This window comes from Rana temporaria, chromosome 7 (genome assembly GCF_905171775.1).
Source record: "Rana temporaria chromosome 7, aRanTem1.1, whole genome shotgun sequence".
NCBI lineage: Eukaryota > Metazoa > Chordata > Amphibia > Anura > Ranidae > Rana > Rana temporaria.
The window spans coordinates 54,963,134-54,986,780 of NC_053495.1; the positions used below are offsets into that span (position 1 = coordinate 54,963,134).

The window sequence follows — 23,647 nt, forward strand, 5'->3', positions numbered from 1 at the left end:
GACTGCATTGTGGCTGCAATTAGGTGCGGGACCCAGTAGTTTCCCATTGCTTTCAATGGGGCTGCCCCCCACAGCTAATGTCTGGGAACCCATGCTGGAGTTCTCGCATGTACATGCTGTCAGGCCATTTTGCAGGTGTCAGGCCCCGTACACACGGCCATCATTTTGCTCGTCGAGTTCCTTGTGAAGCCACCGAGGATCTCGGCGAGCCAAGTTTCCCCGTTGACTAACGAGGAAATAGAGAACATGTTCTCTATTTGGCCCGACGAGATCCTCGTCGGTTTCCTCGGCCGAAAGTGTACACACGGCCGGGTTTCTCGGCAGAATACAGCTCCGATCGAGTTTCTGCCTGAATTCTGCTGAGAAACTCGGTCGTGTGTACGGGGCCTAAATGTGGCCTAAGAACAGTTTATTCTGTTGCAATGCAGGGAGTAAGAAATGTACTTTTCTCCAGCTTCCTTTATGAGTGTACATACCACCTGTAATCACCTCCCTCCTTAGTTGGCTGTTTACTGCTCAACTTGCATGTTGCTACATATCACGTCTATACAGTCGAGGATTCAACCCTATTATGATGAGTCAGCGCTGTTTGTCTAAAATACGCGTCCTCTGGGCACGTGTGACTGGCAGCCCCAATGCAGAAAATCTCTCAGTTCAAAGCTGACAGACAAGTGGAAATGGTAATTGGGTAATTTAATACAACAGAAGTGCCAAAGTAAAGGAATGAAGTTCAGTCCTATGGAGTCAGAACACAACGGGGTAGATTCAGGTAGATTTGGGCAGGCGTAGCGTATCTCAGATACACTATGCCACCGTAAGTTAGAGCACCAAGTCCTGTATTCACAAAGAACTTGCTCTGTAACTTACGGCGGCGCAGTGTAACTGGACCGGCGTAAACCCGCCTAATTGAAAATAGGCTGGTTGGGGGCGTGTTCTATGCAAAATACTAGTGACCCCACGTATTTGACGTTTGTAACGAATGGCGCATGCGCCGTCCGTGGACGTATCCCAGTGCGCATGCTCCAAATGACGTCGGCAAATTGTCAATGCTTTGATGTGAACGTAAATTACGGCCAGCCCCATTCACGAACGAGTTACGCAAACGACGTAAAATTTGAAAAATTCAACGCGGTTCCGACGTCCATACTTAACATTGGCTGCGCCATATTTTTGGTGGCTTAACTTTACACCTGAAAACTCCTTACGTAAACGGCGTATCTTTACTGCGACGGCCGGGCGTACGTTCGTGAATAGGCGTATCTAGCTGATTTACATATTCTAGGCGTAAATCAGCGTACACGCCCCTAGCGGCCAGCGTAAATATGCAGTTAAGATACGACGGAGTAGGAGACTTACGCCGGTCGTATCTTAGCAACATTTAAGCGTATCTCAGTTTGAGCATACGCTTAAAGTTGCGACCGCGCGGATTCGGACTTACGACGGCGTATCTACTGATACTCCCGTCGTAAGTCTTTAAGAATCTGGCCCAACATTGTTAAATTGGTTCAATAAAGCCCACATTTTGGTTTGAGTATAGCTGCATTTATTAAATACAATACATTGACAATTAAAGTGTGTCAAAGCTTTTTCTTTACAAATTTGTATAAAATGGTCAGGGGTTAATAGCCATGACAGGTTTCTATTGCTCAACATCTAGAAAAAGTATTCCATACAAAAAAAAAACATTAACGATTTAATGAGATCATCAAAAGTAAAAGTGAAAATGCCATCATGTACCTTCATTGGCATTTTGGGACCAACTTGTGGCATCACAAGGGTCTGGATGGATTTGTGTGCAGCAGGTTTCTCTTGCTGCCTGTGTCCCGATTAGAGAGATGTGTCTCTCTGTTTGTTCCCACTATCACTGGGACCAAAAGTGAGGGAAAAAAGTAAAAAATTTCAATTGTCACCAGAATAGGAAGTGAAGGGAAACCATCCATGTAGGGTGACCACATTTCCAAACTGCCATTCAGGGACACAACCCTTCTCTCACCTTCCCCAAAAAACGATGGGGGGCGGGGGGAAATGTAGTCTCGGGGGTTGATGGGGAATTTGGCGGTGGGTTATTTGTCAGGTGAATGTGCCACTTGCCACCAGATGCAGTGCCGCTTGCCACCCATAGCCTGCCACCAGATGCAGTGCTGCTGTCACTCCCTCTGCATGAGCCCCGTGCATAGAAGGAAAGGAGTGGTGTCTCTATCTGGAGAGTGAAGATCACACCAGTCCCTGCTGCTTGCTGATGGGTGCCGGAGGAGGTGCCAAGGTGGGTGGGGACAGCAGTGCTGCACTAGGCGCAGGCCTCGCTCTCGGCCTCACTGTCTGAGAGTAAATTGTCACTGGTTGCAAGATGCCAGGCAGTGCTGGCACTAGCAACCAGTTCCGGAAATGTAGTTATTAGTTAGTAGGGGGTGGCTGTGTCCTCTATTTCATTCCGGGACATTGTATTGTCCCAGAATGAAGGTGCCCGGGACCCGGGACAGACATGTCAATTGCGGGACAGTCCCGGGCAATCCGGGACACGTGGGCACCCTACATCCATGTGTTCATGTGATTACTACCTACAGGTCAGGAAGTGAAGACAAATCTCCCCATGGGTCATAATAGGGGTTTTAACCTTTCTGTACACAATAAAAACGTTTTTTGCTTTAGCTACACCTTACTTTTTACACTTTTACTTTTATGCAAAAAAACAAGATGTAATATATTGCAATTAACCAATCATTAGATTCATAGACTGCCTTCGATTCCTATTATTCAGGCTTTTTTTCCCATTATGTTTACCTCTCAGTAATATGTTTCCTGTCCAAGGGTGACAATGCTCCTCAATCACCATACTGTATTTTTGAAGAAACAGTGTTGTCACCACGGGATGCTCTCCTATGGTGACAACTACAAACACCTCCCCATCTACATTGCATAGGGGGTGGGGTTTTGTAGTTCAAGCTGGGAAAGCTGATAACATTGCTTAGGATTTTAGCTCAATTCACATGAAGGTGCAAAGGGGTTGATTTACTAAAGGCAAATAGACTGTGCACAGGGCCGGATTAACAATGGGGCTGATGGAGCTGCAGCTCCAGGCCCCTTTCTCAAGATAGGCCCATTTGCCCAAAAAAAAAAAAAAAAAAATTTTTTTTTTTTTTTTTTTTTTTTTAAGAATTTTTTTTTTTTAAGATCAAATTTGGGGGGTTGTAGCTCGATGACCAGAGGTCACAGCAACCCCACATTTGGGGGTAGGCATGGGAAGAGCTACCCCACAACTGGTTAAAATATGGGACGGCTATCATTTATGGTTCCGGAGATACGGGGCTGCTTGCACAGCCTGTCAGAAGCTACATTCAGAGCGGCCAATATAAATACAAGCTGACACACTACAGCAGACTGATAGGATCACAGTGCTTATAATAATTATTTGTATATTATTCATGGTAATTAACCCCTTGCCACCCAGGCCAATTCTGACACTTCTCTACTACATGTAAAAATCATCATTTGTTTTTTGCTAGAAAATTACTCTATGGTGGTCTTTGCACTTTTTATGTTGCACGGTGTAGAGCTGAATGATTCTGGCTAAAATGAGAATTGCAATTTTTTTGCTTAGAAGATAGATCACGATTCTCTCACGATTGTTGCGGCGTAACATCATCTTTCACATTAAAACAAAAAAAAAAAAAAATAGGCTAACTTCACTGTTTTGTTTTTATGGTTTTTATTATTCATTGAAGTGGGAAAATGCAGTGTGACATAAAATATTGCAGCAATAGCCATTGTATTCCCTAGAGTCTCTGCTAAAATATATATAATGTTTGGCAGTTCCAAGTAATTTTCTAGCAAATAATATTGCTTTTTAACTTAAGAAACAAGTGTTGGACTTTAAGTGGTTAAATTTAGTTACAATGTTAGTTAGTTACAATGTTTCATTTTGTTTACAAACTTCGCAGACTGCCCAGATTTGTTCTTTACACACAGAAGTGTATCCCTTTGATCTAAGAAGGAAGTGTCAGTTACAATGTTTCCTGTTAAAAACTTGGCAGACTGCCCAGATATTTTCTTTTGACAGCTGAAAGTCTCTCCACTTGTTATATGAAAGAATCAGCAAACTCTGCATTGAAGATCGTCAGGGGGGTTGAATCGAGATCACAATTTTTTTAACGATTAATTGTGCAGCTCTAGCACAGTATTTGCGCAGCAATTTTTCAAACATGTTTTTTTGGAAAAAAATTATTCATTCATTAAAAAAACAGTTAGTTAAGTTAGCACAATTTTTTTTGGTATCCTAAGTGATGCTTTACATTTTTTTAGGTTACATGTTTAGAGTTACAGAGGAGGTCTAGTACTAGAATTATTGTTCTCGCTCTAACGATCGTGGCGTATGTAACCTGTGTGTATCTGGCTCTGATACTACCAGTGCCTACCCAGCCACTGACTAGTATCTCTCCCCAGCCTTTCCCCACACACCCTCTCACCTGCTGACCTGTGGATGGGGGAATCACTCCTGCAGTGTTATTGTGTTCTGCCAGTGCGTACAATGATCAGTGTTGCTAACTTTAGCTGGCAGCACTGATTGTTTTAAGAAAAAAAAAACAGGCTGGTTGTACTCAAGTTGATTAATAGATTGACTTGTGTAAAACCAGCTAGCCCATACATAGATTCACTATGGCTGGTCTCTGCATAATTGGCGTCATTTCAATCCATGTATGACCCGCTTAACCACCACTCAGTCCCTAAATATCCTTCCACTCCTGTACATAGTGCTCACTGTCATACTCTCCACACTCCTGTCCTGTACATAGTGCCCACTGTCATACCCTTTACACTTCTCTCCTGTACATAGTGCCCACTGTCATACCCTACACACTCCTCTCCTGTACATAGTGCCCACTGTCATACCCTCCACACTCCTCACCTATACATAGCGCCCACTGTCATACCCTTCACACTCCTCTCCTGTACATAGTGCTTGCTGTCATACACTTCTCTCCTGTACTTAGTGCCCACTGTCGCACCCTCCACACTCCTCTCCTGTACATACTGCTCACTGTCATACCCTCCACACTCCTCTCCTATACATAGTGCCCACTGTCATACCCTCCACACTCCTCTCCTATACATAGTGTTCACTGTCATACCCTCCACACTCCTCTCCTATACATAGAGCCCACTATCATACCGTCTACATTCCTCTCCTGTACATACTGCCCACTGTCATACCCTCCACACTCCTCTCCTGTACATACTGCCCCATCATACCCTCCACACTTCTCTCTGGTACGTACTACCCTCTGTCATACCCCCTCACTCTTCCTGTACATACTGCCCATTGTCATACCCTTCACACTCCTCTCCTGTACATAGTGCTTTTTTCCGTACCCTTTGTACTCCTCTCCTGTACATAGTGCCCACTGTTAGACCCTCCACATTCCTTCCCTCACCTGCACATACTTCCCACTTATATACTGTCCATACTCCTCCCCTATGTCGCTTACCCACAAAAACAGTTCTTTAAAATTATACTGAATATCCTCAATGTTACCAGCTCTAGAATGGACACACTTTTGTTAGTTCAACTAAAGGAAATATCAGTTCTCATATTTGTTCTGCCCCATTATTAGTACTCATTTAATTTTGTGATTACTACTATGATGTATAGAGGAACATCGGGGATCTCAGCTACTCTAAATATAGCACTTGTATAAAAAAGTGTCCCTGAAAATATTTTTTAAATGTTGGCAACTGTGCACTTAGGCACTGCCCAAGGGCCACCGTCCACCGGGTCAGTAGGGGGCCCCATGAGAGGCTCCTGGGATCCTGTCATAATAAAGCGGTAGTAAACTTTCCTGACATTACTACTTTTTAGAGGCCCTGGGGTAGGTTATGCCACAATGTACAAGTATGCACAGCATATTAGCACATTAGTGTACACTTCAATTTTCAGACTGAGCCCTCCAGTGCTGCGATGAATCAGGCGGGGCCTGGACACTTCCATCTTCACCCGGTCTTCCTTCTGGGTTCTGTGCCTTTGGTCACTTGCCTTGGCTGGGCTGCGTTCATGTCATTCCCACGCATTTATTTATTATTTATTACACCCCATTCACACCTCTGCGACAAAGCGCCCGACGCCGGCCGCTCGTGCCGCTGGAGGGGAGAATTCCCATTGCTGTCTATGAGATGGTTCACATCTCATAGACGCCGTACACCTGCGGCATGAAAAAAAATCCCGGACCCTTTTTTTCAGGCGGCATTGGCGTTCGGCCATACAAAGCAATAGGAAGGATTTGTAAAAAAAAAAGTTACACTATTCGCAGCAAAATATGCCGCGTACGCGGCATTACTTGTCGCGGAGGTGTGAATGCAGCCTAAAAGGCCCCACCAAAATCCTCAGCACCAGGCCCATGATGTTCTTAATCTGGCCCTGACTGTGCACATTGCAAAGTGCAGTTGTACTCTGCAAGTGCAGTTGCTGCAGAGCTTAGTAAATGAGGTAAAGCTTCACTTTGCAAAGAATACCCAATCACATGCAAGGAACATTTAAAAAACAGAATTTTTGCTTGCACATGATTGGATGATAGAAGTCAGCAGAGCTTCTGTTCATTTACTAAGCTCGGGAGCAACTGCTCTTGCAGAGTGCAATGGCAATGTGCACAGTCTATTTGCCTTTTGGAAATCAACCCAAAATACTCATTTTTGGCAAGGTCAACAGATATTTTTCTGTACCTAAAATGAACTTAGACTGACCATAGAATGCAATATAGGGACTGGTAAGATGCAATGCATTACTTTTTGTTCTTGGGTTTAGATATTCTTAAATCGTTAAAGGGGTTGTAAAGGTTTGTTTTTTTATTTTCTAAATTGGTTCCTTTAAGCTAGTGCATTGTTGGTTCACTTACCTTTTCCATCGATTTGCCTTCTAAATGTTTTTTTTTCTTAGTTTTCTTTGTCTGAATCTCTCACTTCCTGTTCCTTCTCAGTAAGCAGTTCTGGCTGACTAACCCCCATGGATGATGAGGGGCAAGCTTACTGAGGAGAAACAGGAAGTGAGAAATTCAGAAAAAGAAAAACATTTTTAGAAGGGAAATCAAAGGAAAAGGTAAGTGAACCAACAATGCAGTAGCTTAACCACTTAAGCCCCGGACCAAAATGCAGCTAAAGGACCAGGCCCCTTTTTGCAAATCGGCACTGCGTCGCTTTAACTGACAATTGCGCGGTCGTGCGGCGTGGCTCCCAAACATTGCGTCCTTTTTTCCCACAGATAGAGCTTTCTTTTGGTGGTATTTGATCACCTCTGCGTTTTTTATTTTTTGCGCTATAAACAAAAATAGAGCGACAATTTAAAAAAAAAATGCAATATTTTTTACTATTTGCTATAATAAATATCCCCCAAAAATATATAAAAAAACTTTTTTTTTCCTCAGTTTAGGCCGATACGTATTCTACCTATTTTTGGTAAAAAAATATCGCAATAAGCGTTTATCGGTTGGTTTGCGCAAAATTTATAGCGTTTACAAAATAGGGGATAGTTTTATTGCATTTTTATTATTTTTTTTTTTTTTTACTACTAATGATCAGCGATTTTTTTCATGACTGCGACATTATTGGGGACACTTTGGACAATTTTGACACATTTTTGGGACCATTGTCATTTTCACAGCAAAAAATGCATTTAAAATGCATTGTTTATTGTGGAAATTACAGTTGCAGTTTGGGAGTTAACCACAGGGGGCGCTGATGTGGTTATGTGTGACCTGAAGTGTGTTTACAACTGTGGGGGGTGTGGCTGTAGGACTGACGTCATCGATTGTGTCCCCCTATAAAAGGGATCACACGATCGATGACGCTGCCACAGTGAAGAACGGGGAAGCTGTGTTTACATACAGCTTTCCCCGTTCTTCAGCTCCGGGGACTGATCGCGGGACTCCAGCGGCAATCGGGTCCCGCGGTCACTGAGCTTCGGACCGGGTCATGGGAGCGCGCCGCGGGCGCGTGCGCGCGACCCCACGGCTGGGCTTAAAGGGCAACGTACATATACTAAATGTAGCTAAATAGCTTCCTTTACCTTACTGCAGTACTGGTTTCATGTCCTCATTGTTCGTTTTTGCTTTGAAGTAGCTGTAATTCTGTTGTGATCTCCACACTTCCTGGTTGCCTGTTTCCTTATAACCATGGTACTGGGAGCTTTTTCACGGTGGTCTAAGCTGTCATTACTGTGTGTCTAAAACTCCTCAGAACCTCAGATTCATTTTAAAAACAAAACACTGCCCTGGATTTGTTTGTTTTTGTTCTGTGAGTCTTCCCGACTCACCTCTCACCCGGAACTTCATGTATGTACCTTCAAAACCGAAAGTGAAACTAGAGGCACATTATATGATAGATTAAATTCAATTTTTAATCATTTTTAAAAGGAATCAGTTAACTTTTATGTCTCTATACCCAATAAACAGTCATTTCAGCAAAAACATTTTTTTCCTTTAGTGACCCTTTAAGTGGTTAAAGGAACCTATTTAGAAAATAAAAAAGAACCTTTACAACCCCTTTTTAAATGGCATTGGAGTGGGAAACAGCAAAAGCCCTTGACACGTTTTTATTACTGTCTGCATGTCCACTGGAAAAAAATATTTCCTTTACAGAGGTCACTGGGATATAAAATGGGTATAAATATCTTTAATGGGATCACAATATCAGGGCTGCTGATTACAACTGGACCTCCTGTACCGGGCCCTGGCCCCATCAGCTCAGCAGGGAAAAAGGTGTTATGGTCAGATGAGACTATATCTTATATTGTTTGGCCTCAACACCAAACGATATGTCTGGTAGAAATCCAATACAGATCACCATCCAAATAACACCATTCCTACAGTAAAGCATGGAGGTGGTAATATCTTGTTTCTCTGCAGCAGGGACTGGAGCACTTGTCAGGATAGAAGGAAAAATGGATGGGGCAAAATACTGTCAAATTCTTGAGGAAAATCTGCTACCCTTTGCCAGGAAGTGTTCAATGGGAAGAAGGTTGACCTTCCAACACGGCAATGACCCAAAGCACACAGCAAAAATTACCACACCATGATTGAAGGGGAAAAAATGTGAATGTCCTTGCATGGCCCAGACTTAAACCCCATTGAAAATCTGTGGAATTACTTGAAGACCACAGTCCACAAACGGTCACCATAAAATTTAACTGAACTTGAGCAGTTCTGCAAAGAAGAATGGGCAAATATTGCAAAGTCTAGATGTGCAAAGTTAGTAGAGACATATCCCAACAGACTAAAGGCATAAATACAGCTGGATAAAACCAGAACTGTGTCTGTCTTCATTTCAGGCTGAAAAGCAACAAAATATGAGTTTAATGGGGGTAATTATTTTCTATACTCACATTTTGTTGCTTTTCAGCCTGAAATTAAGACAGACACAAGAAAATTGCATAATGTATGGCCAGCCTTAGGCATATAAATGCATGTACACATGTTTTTTACATATGTAAATTAAAGTGGATGTAAACCCAGTTAATGAAATTTGCATTGTTTTGTTATCTCTCTTCAAAGCAGTGTGTTCCGTAGCTGTCTCCTGCTCTGTTCTTCTGTTATCACCTGATAGCTTCTGACAAATTCTCTGTCACATGTGATAAAAGCAGCCAGAGTTTTGTGTTGGGAAGGATGCTATAAATAGATTAGCAGAGCCCTGAACTATTCAACAAACAGATCTGAAAGTCTCTACCTATGAGGAGAGGGGGTGTGTGCCTTTCCTCCAATCAGCTGTCTTGGCTGTATGCCAAGGCTTCACTGCAGTGTTAAACAGGAAGAGAAAATCTCCTAACATGATCTGAACTTTTTAAACAGTATAAAAAGCTGAAGACAGATATACATGTAAAACTTATGTAGGGAGATTTGTTTCATGCCTGAGGCTGTTCACTTCAATGGGTATAGGAGAGTGTTTATATCCACTTTAAGTCCAACAAAGGGAACAAATAAGTTAACAGGAAAAAGGTTATGTTTGCAAATGTATTTTTCCACATCTTTACGCATTTAAACACAACTATATGCAAGTATTTTACTGAACATTATGCAGGAACTTTTCTCCTAGAAAACATGTTTAATAACATAATAACTAGGGCTGCGGAAATTAACGATTAATTGGTCGATTAATCGTTAATTTCTTTGATCGATTAAAAAAAATTTGATCGAGTAAGATCCGCGGAGTGAGCTCCGCGGTCTCTCCCATAGGAAAGGCCGCGGCTTCGGCCTAGCTCCGGAGCCGCGGCCATCTTGGTCCACCCTGCGGCAGCTAAGTAGCGGCGCGCTGACGTCATAATCACCCGCCTGCCTGCTTGTATCATCTTCCCTTGCGCACCGCACGTGTCCATCAGCTACTCTGCGGACGGGTCTGCCTGCCTGATGTATGGTCAGGTAAGAGTGGACAACCATTATGGGGGCAGATGTATATATTCATGGAGTATGGGGGCAGATGCTTCATTTATACTTATGAGCCGGTGTATGTGTATTTCTGCAGTATGGGGGCAGATGTGGATATTAAAGCATGGGGGCAGATGTGGATATTAAAGCATGGGGGCATATGTGGATATTACAGCATGGGGGCAGATGCTGTAATATACACATCTTCCCCCATGCTGTAATATACACATCTTCCCCCATGCTGTAATATACACATCTGCCCCCATACTGTAATATACACATCTGCCCCCATACTGCAAGAATATACACATCTGCCCCCCATGCTTTAATATACACATCTGCCCCCATACTGCAAGAATATACACATCTGCCCCCCATGCTTTAATATACACATCTGCCCCCCATGCTTTAATATACACATCTGCCCCCCATGCTTTAATATACACATCTGCCCCCATACTGCAAGAATAAACACATCTGCCCCCATGCTGTAATGTACACATGGGGGCAGATGTGTATATTCTTGCAGTATGGGAGGCAGATGTGTATAATAAAGCATGGGGGCAGATGTGTATATTACAGTATGGGGGGCAAATGTGTATATTCTTGCAGTATGGGGGGGGGAGATGTGGATATTACAGTATGGGGGGAAGATGTGGATATTACGGTATGGGGGGGCAGATGTGGATATTACGTTATGGGGGGGAAGTCATGGATTGTGGAAACCAACTAGTGTCGAGTGATTGTATGTAGTGTATACCACATTTACCACTGACTAATGCAGAGTTGCAATGCAAGGAGATCAGCTAAAAGTAGTTGTATCTGTATGTGCGTTAATTAATCGAAATTAGTCGATTAATCGATTAAAAAACAAAACGATTAATCGAACACAAAAATTTTAATCAGTATTAGCCCTAATAATAACATTTTTACAACCGTGTGAATGAAGCCTTATGGACATTAGACTGTGGGCTCTTAAATATGACAAGTTATAAAACACAAATATACATACGTGACCAGAGACACATAGCAGTCAGTATTTCCAAAAACTATACATATTTACCTCCATAATGCAAAGTATAACATTCAGTTAAAAAACATTTTTATTTCACCCACAATTTCGTCTTCATCACAGATCAGGAGAATACCTGTGAGGCCTGATTCACACCTTTGCATTTTTAGTGCATTTTGCAGACTTGCACTACAGAACATGTTCCATAGGAAACCATGTTAAATTGGCTGTAGTGCAAATCTGCAAAATGCAAAAAGCACTAAAAATGCAAAGGTGTGAATCAAGCCTTATAGGTGCCCATCTCCATAAACAGAAAGTCCCAATTCATACTGTGTTGGCAATCTGTCTCTAAAGCACAGTATTTTCCAGATGCTATAGTAATACAAATCGAAGCATTGGGGGTTATTTACTAAAGGAAAATACACCTTGCACTACAAGTGCCCTGCAAGTGCACTTGGAAGTGCAGTCGCTGTAGATCTGAGGCCCCGTACACACGTCCGAGGAACTCGACGGGCAAAACACATCGTTTTGCTCGTCGAGTTCCTTGTGAAGCCGCCGAGGGTCTCGGCGAGCCGAAATTTCCTATTGAACAACGAGGAAATAGAGAACATGTTCTCTATTTCCTCGCCGAGATCCTCGTCGGCTTCCTTGGCCAAAAGTGTACACACGGCCGGGTTTCTCGGCAGAATTCAGCTCCGATCGAGTTTGTCGTGTGTACGGGGCCTGAGGGTGACATACAAGGAAAATAAAAAAAACAGCATTTTAGCTTGCACATGATTGGATGAAAAAATCAGCAGAGCATCCCCTCATTTCAGATCTTCCCCTCAGATCTACAGCGACTGCACTTCCAAGTGCACTTGTAGTGCAAAGTGGATTTGCCTTTTCGTAAATGACCCCCAACATTATCTCTGTCAAAAGCTGCCATCTACACTCAGAGAAGCCTTTCCCAAAGTAATAAAAAAGCTGAGAAGTTTGCAGTGACCAATAGAATTTTTTTTCCAAAACAAGCATCTAGTTATTCTCTGTAAAATTCTGCTTCCTGCAATTAATAAACCACTTCTGTGAAAACAAGTCCAATGTGCTGCAAGTCAGCTTCTTATCCAAGAATACAAATAAACAAACAACATACAAAAATGTTATTTAAATAATAAATAATAAAAAAGTGAAAAATGAATAAAACATTAAGACAAAAAGGCAAAACAACAAGCAATAATGCAATCTGGCTTTAAAGGGAATGATATGTAAACTGTAGTTACCTATAGCAACCAAAGGCAATCACATTTTATATATCTGAGTACTCTAGAATGACAAATAAATGGATTGGTTGCTATGGTCACAACATCAACATCAATTCTCTTTGCAATTTGTAAGTATTAAATAAAGCAGAAAATAGTAACACAAATATCTATCTAATCTATCTATCTATCTATCTATCTATCCATCTATCTATCTATCTATCTATCTATCTATCTATCTATCTATCTATCTATCTATCTATCTATCTATCTATCTATCTATCTATCTATCTATCTATCTATCTATCTATCTATCTATATCTATCTATCTATATATCCATCTATCTATTGATAATGATGCATCACCTGTATGTCCAGTCCTATTGAAAGAGGAAATGAGATGAATGCAGAGACGGAGAAGTGGATAAGGTCCTATGGTAGGTGTATAATATTTAACCGCACCCTTACAGTTACTAACAATGTATCTGACATCATACACGCCCGTCACTACTTGGGATGTATATGTAACTGGCTTGTATGGAATACAGCATTGTACTTACCATGCTTTTATTCCTATCCCTTGATTGCAGCGATTCCCAGACCCTTAATATCTCCACACAACGTGATGCTGATTGCTACGCTGACCTGTCAGGACAAGAATTCAATGAAAACAATTTAAAATCCATGTACACTGTTAAGCTATTGCCTAACACTCAGCCTTCCCGGGAAGTCTGTGACTAGTCACTGCATGTTGTGGGTTAGGCCTTTTATAAAATAACCATAGGGCAGTTACTAAACCATGATCGTAAAAATAGATCATGGGCTTAAATTGAACAAATAACTATTTTTTTATGAAGATCTGTCTTGTTGTACATGAATGCACCTAAAATGAGAAGAGAGAGATGCTCCTTTCTCTTCAATACTTAAGACTTAAATAGTTGCTGTAATAACCTGTGAAAAGTTAATTAGTCTTTGCATATATATATACCAATAGCTTAATCCTTATATTTAAGGGAATGTATGGGTTTTTCATTCATTATGGATACATGAAAGAGGCCGACTAGATGTAAATCATGTTTTTAATGTGTGTTAGGCCAGGTTCACGTCACTCTGGGGTGGTATTGTATGTATCTTAATGCAGGCCATTAAAGATAAATTCCAGTTATGGCAATTTTTACATTGGTCCAGTGGCGGCTGGTGCTTTTTGGGGGGCGCAAACAAACTAAAAAAAACATAAATTGCAGCTACTGTGCTATCAAATGCAGTCACTGTGTCCATCAATTGCTGCCACTGTGCCCAAACGCAGCCATTGTGCCCAAACGCAGCCACTGTGCCCATCAGACGCAGCCAGTGTGTCCATCAATTGCAGCTACTGTGCCCCATTAGATGCTGCCAGTGTGCCCATCAATTGCCACAACTGTGCCCATCAGATGTCCTCAGTCCTCATGTTTCAGTCAATCAGGTTACCGGTAACAGACCCAGCAACCTGATTGGCTGAGAGGCGGATTCAGTGTTATCAAAGCGTATTCCTTAGCTTTGCTTACACACAGCTGAGTAAACAGCGAACGCCCAGCATGGCGCCCGCTGTTCACTTTTTTGGGTGCCTATTAGAGCCTATGGGCCAGATCCACATACATTTCGATTGGCGCAGCGTATCAGAGATACACTACGCCGCCGTACCTTACCTGGCGTATATTAAAATCCTCAGCGAGTTCGCGCCGTAAGTTACGGCGGTGTAGTGTATTTTGGGCGGCGGATTTCAAATTGGGCGGGTTGGGGGTGGGTTTCATTTAAATGAAGCGCGTCCCCGCGCCGAATGAACTGCGCATGCGTCGTACCAAAATTTCCCGCCGTGCATTGCGCTAAATGACGCCGCTAGGATGTAATTTTTTAAACTTAGACGTGAGTTACGTCCATCCCTATTCACGGACGACTTACGCAAAAAATAAAAAAAATTCAAATTTCGACGCGGGAACGACGGCCATACTTAACATGGCAAGTCTATCTATACGCCCCAAAATACCAGCTTTAACTATACGCCGGAAAAAGCCGACTACAGACGACGTTAGAAAATTCGATGGCCGTGCGTACGTTCATGGATCGTCGTAAATCGCTAATTTGCATACCCGATGTGGAAAACGACGCAAACTCCACCCAGCGGGCGCCGAAGTATTGCATCTAAGATCCGAAGGCGTACGAAGCCGTACGCCTGTCGGATCTTACCCAGATGCCGTCGTATCTTGGTTTGAGGATTCAAACTAAAGATACGACGCGGTAAATTTGAAAGTACGCCGGCGTATCAGTAGATACGCCGGCGTACTTCGTCTGTGGATCTGGCCCTATGGCTCTAATCAGGCGCTTCCAAAAAACACCCCCTGCCGATGTAATTGTCACAGAAGGGGCCGGACACCTGAATAGGGGGTATCAGTGGCGACCAAATATATGGTTGGTTGATTACAGTGAACACAGCAAACAAAGTAAACAAAGTTCAATTATTTACTAAACTCTTGCAAAGTGAGATCTTATGTTCCCAAAGCTGGCAATAGACTGGTAGAATTTCATTAGAAAACAGTTGTTTTTGCAATATTTGTTAGATTTTCTAATAGTCAAATTGATGTGGAAAATCAAAGGAGATGGATTGAAATGCTTTCTTGTTTATTTTTTGATCAAATAACAATCGAATTGAGAATGTAATTGTCATTCCGGATCACATTTACATCTGTCCATCCTGAAATTGAATGTTAAAATTTGCAACATTGTCCTGGCAATTAAACACATTTTTTTAGGACTGCTTAAAGACTATGGCCAGCTTAAAGAAAAACTTAAAAAACTTTCTGCATGCAGCTTCCCCCTCAGCCCCCCCCCCCACAACTTACCTGAGCATGATCTTGATCCAGTAATGTGCACAAGAGCCGAGGCTCTCTCAGGTTTCTCGCTCCTGATTGGCTCAGATACACCAGCTGTCCATTAGAGCCAGTAGGGAGTGCAGGGCCAAGTCCCACTCTGTGTATCTTGTGGACACTCAGAATGAGACTCGGGAGCCTACATGCACAAATGTCCCCATAGCAAGCCACTTGCTATGGGGGCATTTGGTGTGGGGGGGGTTCCAGAAGAGCAGGATCGGAGCAGGGGAGGGTAGGGGCTGCTATGTGCAAAACTATTGCACAGAGTAGGTAAGTATAACATGTTTATTATTTTAAACCAGCAACAAACAAAAAAGAAAAGCCAGTCTGCCTGATAGCTTATCTCAAGAGTTTTTAAAAATGTATAGGGCATGCAGACTGTTCCCTCTGGTGATTAATCCACTTATCTCTATTTTTCTCAAAATGTTATACAATTACAGATAATATAAATGAGAAAGCCTGTAAGAGGTGAAAACCTCTTCATGTTAAACACTGCAATAACAACTTAATAATGTGTAATAATAGTAATGATACGGTATTAAAGCAGAAGTATGGCAATTTTTACATAGATACATACTTATATTGGTTGGAGCTGGACTAATGTATGTGTCATACCTGTGGAAGCTGGAAATCACTATAGAAGGCACTACTACTACAGTGATCTCTATGTAGCGCCCTGCTCCTGATGACCAGGCGCTATGTTCAAATTTAGTGGGTGTCTGAGCTGATAATTAGCTCAAACTTTGTTAATTAAGGCTAAATCAGCCTCGGTTCCAGCTCTGGCTGTGCTTGGAGGAAGTTCCCTTTGTTTACCTATGGGTGGCGTTGCCACCATGGGCCAATGTTGGAACTTAAGCAGGTCAGGGTGTATTGGGTGTCTTTCTCTGGGAACAGCGGTATAACCCTCCTGGCGCGAGGTATGTGCTGCATGATTTTTGGCCTCGGGGCCATGCTGGCCCGAGGCTGCGTTCCTACCAGGTAGGCCCAGATTTCCTGACTGGGGCCTACGCTCTGAGGGTGATCCTGTGCTGTCTGTCCTGAGGGAAGAAGCCACTCAATGGAGGAAACCAGGGGAGGACCTGTCCCAGAAAGGACCGAGCGGAAGGCTGGTACATTGGGAGAGGCCTGGTAACCTTTTTGGAGGATGCACCGTAGTCTTCGAAACCTTAGAGTGTGTCGGGTTGGCTTAAAGGCTCTAAGACTGTAAGGCTGGAAGTTCAGGTATCAAATCCTGTGGCAGAGGCTTCCGGACTGGTCACTTTATTTGCAACCAGTCTGTGGCAGAGACTGTTACTGATCATTGTTCATGCATCATTCCAACTGCTAGGCCAGGTGAGAGGGGCCTATCCGTGTGAGCAATACCCACTCAAGAGGAAGTGGTGAGTGACCTTTTTGCGACTTAGAAGTTTTCCCCCGGTGATCTGTACTATGCACCGGAACCTTCCCCTGCTCCTCCATCCTTCTATTTTCTTGCAAGTTATGAGAAAAATAAAACCTAACAGCTAAAGGTTTTACAACTTGTGTGGACATTGGAGTTCTTTACAGACTTTCTTCCCCTAGACAACGAATGTTGAGGTAACGTGCAAGGCCCAAATCTGATCCAGCAGCTCCTACAGGGGCAGTGCTACATCTACTAGATTCTAGGTCCTGTGCCATGCAGCTGCCTGTCACAAACTACGGTGATCGAGAGTTAACCACAACTGCGGTTAGGGAAAGATTTCAATGCACCTCTCTATGCTATGTGAAATTACAGCACTGGACCCCAGGCGTCACTCCAATCAGAGAAAAGGAGTTTGGGGGTTCATTACATCATCTCTCTCACATATAGGAATGCGTTGAGCTACTAAGGGTGGAAGAATTACAACATGCCTCCAACCCCTAGCGTTGAGAGGATACAATAAACGTAGATGAAGCACAACTACATGAAGGATTTCAATGCACTACTCTATGTATAGTGATTATCAGTACCGGACCCCAGGCGTCACTCTAATCAGAGAAAAAGAGTTTGGGGGTTCTCTACATCATTTCACTCACATAGAGGAATGCATTGAGCTACTAAGGAAGAAGGTATAACATACCTTTAACCCTTAGCCTAAAAAGATTAAGTGAACATGTTTAATATTTTAGGTTGTAAGCCCATATACTTTTAACAACAAATGTCAAGCACGTAGCATATGAAAATACTGTATGCAATTAGCATATACTTGAGAGAGGCAACTATAGCTCAGATGGTTTCAGAGTGTATGTCCCCTTAAGATATTGCACAGCAGTCAGCTGAAAGCACACTAAGTAATCCCAAGTAGTACTGTAGAAAGCAGATTCAAATACAGTCCTTAGTAGAAGCTACATGTGAACCGGGTAATTCTAAAGCAGTAAATGCAACTTAGTAATGGTACTTATCCGTTTGCAGAGGATGAAAGTAGTTCAGCAAACAAGGTAGTGTGGCAGCAATGGGTTTCTGTCATGGAAAAACTCTGGTGCAAGATCTCATAGGGTGTCCCCAGGAAAAGCCAAATGCTTGGCAACACGGATGCAGGTAATAAGATGACTCAGAGGTAGTATGGATTCAGGTTGTCCTGCTCGTTAGTTGAGGGGATATTGACAGTAGAATGTATGTAGCGTGGTTTGGTACTCTACACGCTGTTCTATTTATAGGAGCGAGACATGTGTAGTGCATAAGGCACTGATTCGACTCGCACTTCCGCGTTCCACGCTGGAACGCACGCGGCGCCGGGTGATGACGTCATCGTGCGGTCGCCGTATGCGTTTCAGCGTGAAACGCAATACGGCGAAGAGCGCCGTTTACACTGCCTTGTTGCATACTGAACACAAGAGTTCACCCACTTGGTATGGGTGCCATTCAGAGAACGCTTTGCATTTTCTCAATGAATGCATGTTCTCTGATAGGAAGAGGCAGAGCCCCTGCCTCTCCATCTTGTCTAATAATAGAATGCTTTGTGTTCATTGAGAAAATGCAAAGTTCTCTCTGAAAGGTGCCTGTGACAGACCTAACCAGCACTGGGGCTTTTGGAGAGGACTAGGAGTAAGCCTCCTGCCCACTGAATATGGGCCCTGGCATTAAAGGGAACACTACTCTTTGGGAGGTGTATGCCTGGGGGATCTGTGGAGTGGTCTTGTTTCTGATTTAAGTTCATGTCTCCCCCAAAACACACAGACTCTGGAAACTGGAGGTTTCATATGCTATCTTGTAAGTACCTGTCTCTATTTTAAATAAATAGCAATTTTACTCTGTGTGGCCTCTGTTCTTTTCCCATTGCTGATGATGATGATGTCTGGCTTGGTGCATTAATTCTTGGAGCAGCTGCGATTCAATAATGGGTGGTCTGATGGTGATCTGATGTGGGCTATTGCTGAGTGCCTGGAATATTGTTGCAATTACAAATGTTTAGGCATTCTCATGTTTATTTAATGTTGTTTGTATTAGTATGACACAAAAAAGTGGAAAAACAAAAAGCCAAATCTGACACATTCCACGCAAAACTCCAACAATGGACTAGACAAAATTATTGGCACCTTCTGAGAATTCTAAGAAATAATTGCATTCAAAGTTTATAATGCTCCTGTAATTTGTAATTAAACTTGCCTGTACCAATTAACAGGTGCTGACAATATAGAAATCAATATAGAAATCACACCGGCAACCAGTTAAAACTCAGCCTTTCTGATGTGTGTCTGTGTGCTACACAGAGAATGAAGAAGAGAAAGAGCAGCAAAGAATTGTCTGATGATTTGCTCACCATTCTTATAAACGCAATTTTTTGGGAAGAAGTACAAAAAAATAAAAAAACTTAGTTAGCCCAATATTTGGTGTATTATGAAAGATGATGTTACGCCAAGTAAATTGATACTCAACATGTCATGCTTTAAAATTTAGCATGCTCTTGGAATGGCGACAAACTACGGTACTTAAAAATCTCCATAGGCGATGCTTTACATTACAGTTACAGAGGAGATCTAGTGCTAGAATTATTACTCTCACTGTAACATTCGTGGCGATACCTCACATGAACACCGTTTACAGATGTGGGCGCAACTTGTATATGTTCCTGAGATCTTAATGTTCCTGTATCCACTGTGCACAACATTATCAAGAAGTTTACAGTCGTTGGCACTGTAGCTAATCTCCCTGCATGTGGACGAAATACAAAAAGCGATCAAAGATTGCACAAAGGATTTTTCGAATGGTGGATAAAGAACCCTGATCAACTTCCAGACAAAATCCTTTTGGGAGAATGTGCTGTGGACAGACAAAACAAAGTTCCAGCTTTTTGGTCATGGGTCTTACAGCAGGACAATGACCCAACACGTCAAAAAACACTCAAAAATGGTGAACCAAGCCTATTTCTGACATTTGTTGTTTTCAAGTTAAAATATGTATATTTTGCTAGAAAATTACCTAGAACCCCCAAACATTGTTTATTCTGTTTTAGCAGAGACCATACATAATAAAATGGAGATTGATGCAAAACTTTATTAGCCGGATTCACGTAGATCGGCGCATCTCTGAGAGGCAGAAGCAGTATTCACAAAGCACTCGCTCCCAAACTTGCGCCGGCGTAACGTAAATTGGCCGGCATAAGCCCGCCTAGTTCAAAGCAGGGAGGTAGTGGGCGTGATCGATTTTAATGAAGCGTGACCCCATGTAAATGAAGGGCCGAACGAACGGCGCATGCGCGCGCATGCTCAGAATCACGTTGAATTTACTCCCTAAGATACGCCGGCTCAGTGGCAATGACGTGAACGTAACCTACGCCCAGCCCCATTCACGTACCACGTACGTAAATGACATAAAATACAACGGCTGTTCTGTCGTCCATACCCTAACATGACTTACACCTGCTTTAGGTGGAATAACTATACGCCGGACGTACGCCTTACATAAACGGCGTAGATTACAGCGACGGGCGCAAGTACGTTCGTGAATCGGCGTATCTCGGTCATTTGCATATTCGACGCGTAAATCAATGGAAGCGCCCCTTGCGGCCAGCGTAAATATGCGCCCAAGATACGACGGCGTAGGAGACTTACGTCGGTCGGATGGACCCAAAATTCAGGCGTATCTCATTTCAAGCATCAGACGCATAGATACGACGGCGCATCAGTGCACTTACGCGGCGTATCAGAAGATACGTCGGCGTAAGTGCTTTCTGAATCCGGCTATATGTCATTTGTGCAGTGGTCTAACAAACACGATTTTTTTGGAAAAAAATATACTTTTTTGAATGAAAAAAGTAAAAAACAGTAAAGTTGGCCCAATTTTTTGTATATTGTGAAGGATGATGAGTAAATTGATACCCAACATGTCATGCTTTGAAATTGCTGTTGTGGAATGGCGACAAACTACTGTACTTCCATAGGTGATGCTTTAATATTTTTTTTACAGGTTACCCATTTAGAGTTACAGAGGAGGTCTAGTGCTAGAATTATTGCTCTCGCTGTAACGTTTGTGGCGATACCTGTGTGGTTTGAACACCGTTTACATATGTGAGCGCGACTTGCGTATGCGTTCACTTCTGCACGCAAGCTCAGAGCGTTTACATATTTTTTTTTTACACTGTCCCTTTAAAAAAAATTTGATCACTGTTATTCCCATTACAAGGAATGTAAACATCTCTTGTAATAGAAAAAGGAGGACAGGGCCTCTTTAATGCAAGATCTGGGGTTAAAAAGATCTCAGATCTTATGCTGGCCATACACTATATGAAAAATCGGCCAAAATTCGGTCATTTAGACAGTTTCTAAGTTTTTCGGACAGTTAAAGAGGCACAAAATTGATAATCGTTGGGATGTTTTCTCTTGGCAAGAGAAGAGTGGTCCAAAATTCCAGTAAAGATGGGTAAGAAATTAATTGATGGTTACAGGCAGGGTCGCCATCAGGGGGGTACAGGCATTACACCTGTAAGGGGCCCGATGGTCCCCAGGGGCCCGGCTGGCCCCCCTTCTGTTTTTTTTTTTAACATTATTTTTTGAATTACACCTGTCAGTTTTTTTTGCGGACCTGTACGGGCGCTCCGTGCTCCTCTATGGAGCCGCGGATGTCAGCAGTGACATGCCCGCTGACATCCGACCTGCTCCGATCCGCCAAAGTGTGACGGAGGAAAAACCTACTTTTCCATCCGTCTGGCGGATCAGATCAGGTGAACAGGGACAAATGGTGAGCGGAGAAAGGACAGGGCGGTCCCTGCACAGTGTGCGGGGACCGCCCTGTCATCCGCCGGCTCAGCGGGGATCAACAGAGCGATTCCCGCTGAGCAAGCAAACGTGCACGGGGCGGATAATTACTGATCCGCCCTGTGTGAAAGAGGCCTAAGGGGCCTGATGGTCCCTAGGGCCCCTTACAGGCCCGGCTGGCCCCACTCCCTGTTTTATTTATTTATTTTTTGCATTACATCTGTAAGGGATCTGATGGTCCCCAGGACCCCCCCCCCCCCCCACGACGTGAAAAACTACGAGAAAAAATAGAGCATGTTCTATATTTTTAATGCCCATTTTTCACATCGAAAATAAATTCTCTGGAGCCTAAACACGGTAGTTTTTAATGACCAATTAAAAAAATTGCATTTTTCACGTCATGAAAAACGGTCGTGTGTATGCGGCATTAGGGATAAATGAAGATCCTCTAGTTGGAACCAGATACCCCCGACAACAATACCATTTTTGTATTTTACATCAAAAAGTCAATCCCAGGGCCCCAGCATGTCTACTTATTTTCTTCATAAATTATCAGATGGCATGTACTCTTATTTTGCTTTTTTCTTTTACTTTTTTTTTCTTTATCTCCATAGGTGTGTTTATATGGATGTGTAATCTGGGAAATTACCAAATGTACTTCACCTGCTGGTAATAGAGCTTCAGTGTAGCCTTCATGTGACAAACTGACCCTTTCTAATGTCATTCGATCCCTGTTGATTTTTTGTCTTCTGCTTGTTTATGACAAGAACAGAATTAAATTGCAGTCAGTTTAATCCCACATTTTGGTAACTTGTGTCCTCTAGTGGCTAGATTTTAGAATGACTGCAAAATATAATGGGCCAGTTTCACAGAAGAGATGCAACGGCGTATCTCCTGATACGCCGTCGTATCCAGGGCCGGATTTGCTCTCCCTGCCGCCCCAAGGCCTGGTTCCGCAATGCACCCCCCTCCCCGCCAACCGACCCCCCCCCCAAATCATTGGAGTATGGCAACTGGATGGCAGGGGTGGCACAGTTCTAATAGTTTTTATTTTGTAGCTTGTCGTTTACTTTTTTTATTTCTGTCTAATTTTCCTATTATTTTTAATATTGTTTTTCTTATTCTTTACTTTTTAAATTACTTTTTAATTTTAATAATTTAATTATTTCTCATTTTTTTATCAATTTATTTTTTTCACTTGGTAATAAAGTTATCACACAGGAGAAAACAATTCCCTGTGTGATAGCAATTGGACGTGACAGGTTCTCATTATTGACCCTGTCACCTCTGTCACCTCCAAAACACGAGTCCTAGCACTGTGCTAGAACTCCTGTCACAGCTCACAGCTCACCCCTCTCATTGTGTACATCGGTGGCAGGGACAGTCACAGGAGACAGACTCCGCAGCCTGGGGGAGGACGGAGTCCCGAAGACAGAGCCAGTAGAGAGAGGTATGTGGGGGGGGGGCAGAACACATTGCCGCAATCACTTAAGGAGCGAGCGGATGCCGCCCCTCGGTGCCCTGCCGCCCCGAGGCCTGGCCTCAGTGGCCTTGTGGGAAATCCGGGCCTGGTCGTATCTCTGTGATCCGCCCGTCCTAACTATGCGGCTGATTCATAGAATCAGTTGCGCATAGATAGCCCTAAGATCCGACAGGTGTAATTGACTTACACCGTCGGATCTTAGGATGCAATTCTAGGCCGGCCGCTAGGTGGCGATTCCATTGCGGTCGGCGTAGAATATGCAAATGACTAGTTACGGCGATCCACGAATATCCGTGCGTTCATCGCAATCTCATATGTCGTCGCTAGTCGGTTTTTCCCGTCGCAAAGTTACACCTGCTTTAACATGGCTTATCTTTAGATCAGCCATGTTAAAGTATGGCCGTCGTTCCTGCGTCGAATTT

General features: G+C 43.0%; 1 protein-coding gene across 8 annotated transcripts in view; it reads right to left on the reverse strand.

Moving 5' to 3' along the window:
• The window catches only part of LOC120945313 (neural cell adhesion molecule L1-like protein), a 245,768-nt gene that overhangs the window by 161,089 nt on the left and 61,032 nt on the right, over nucleotides 1-23,647 (reverse strand). For 5 of the 8 annotated variants that reach the window (XM_040359413.1, XM_040359412.1, XM_040359405.1 and 2 more), the window contains exon 2: nucleotides 13,208-13,292. The gene's annotated coding sequence lies outside the window, so the exon portion shown is untranslated. The other 3 variants (XM_040359409.1, XM_040359410.1, XM_040359411.1) reach the window with 3 other exon arrangements.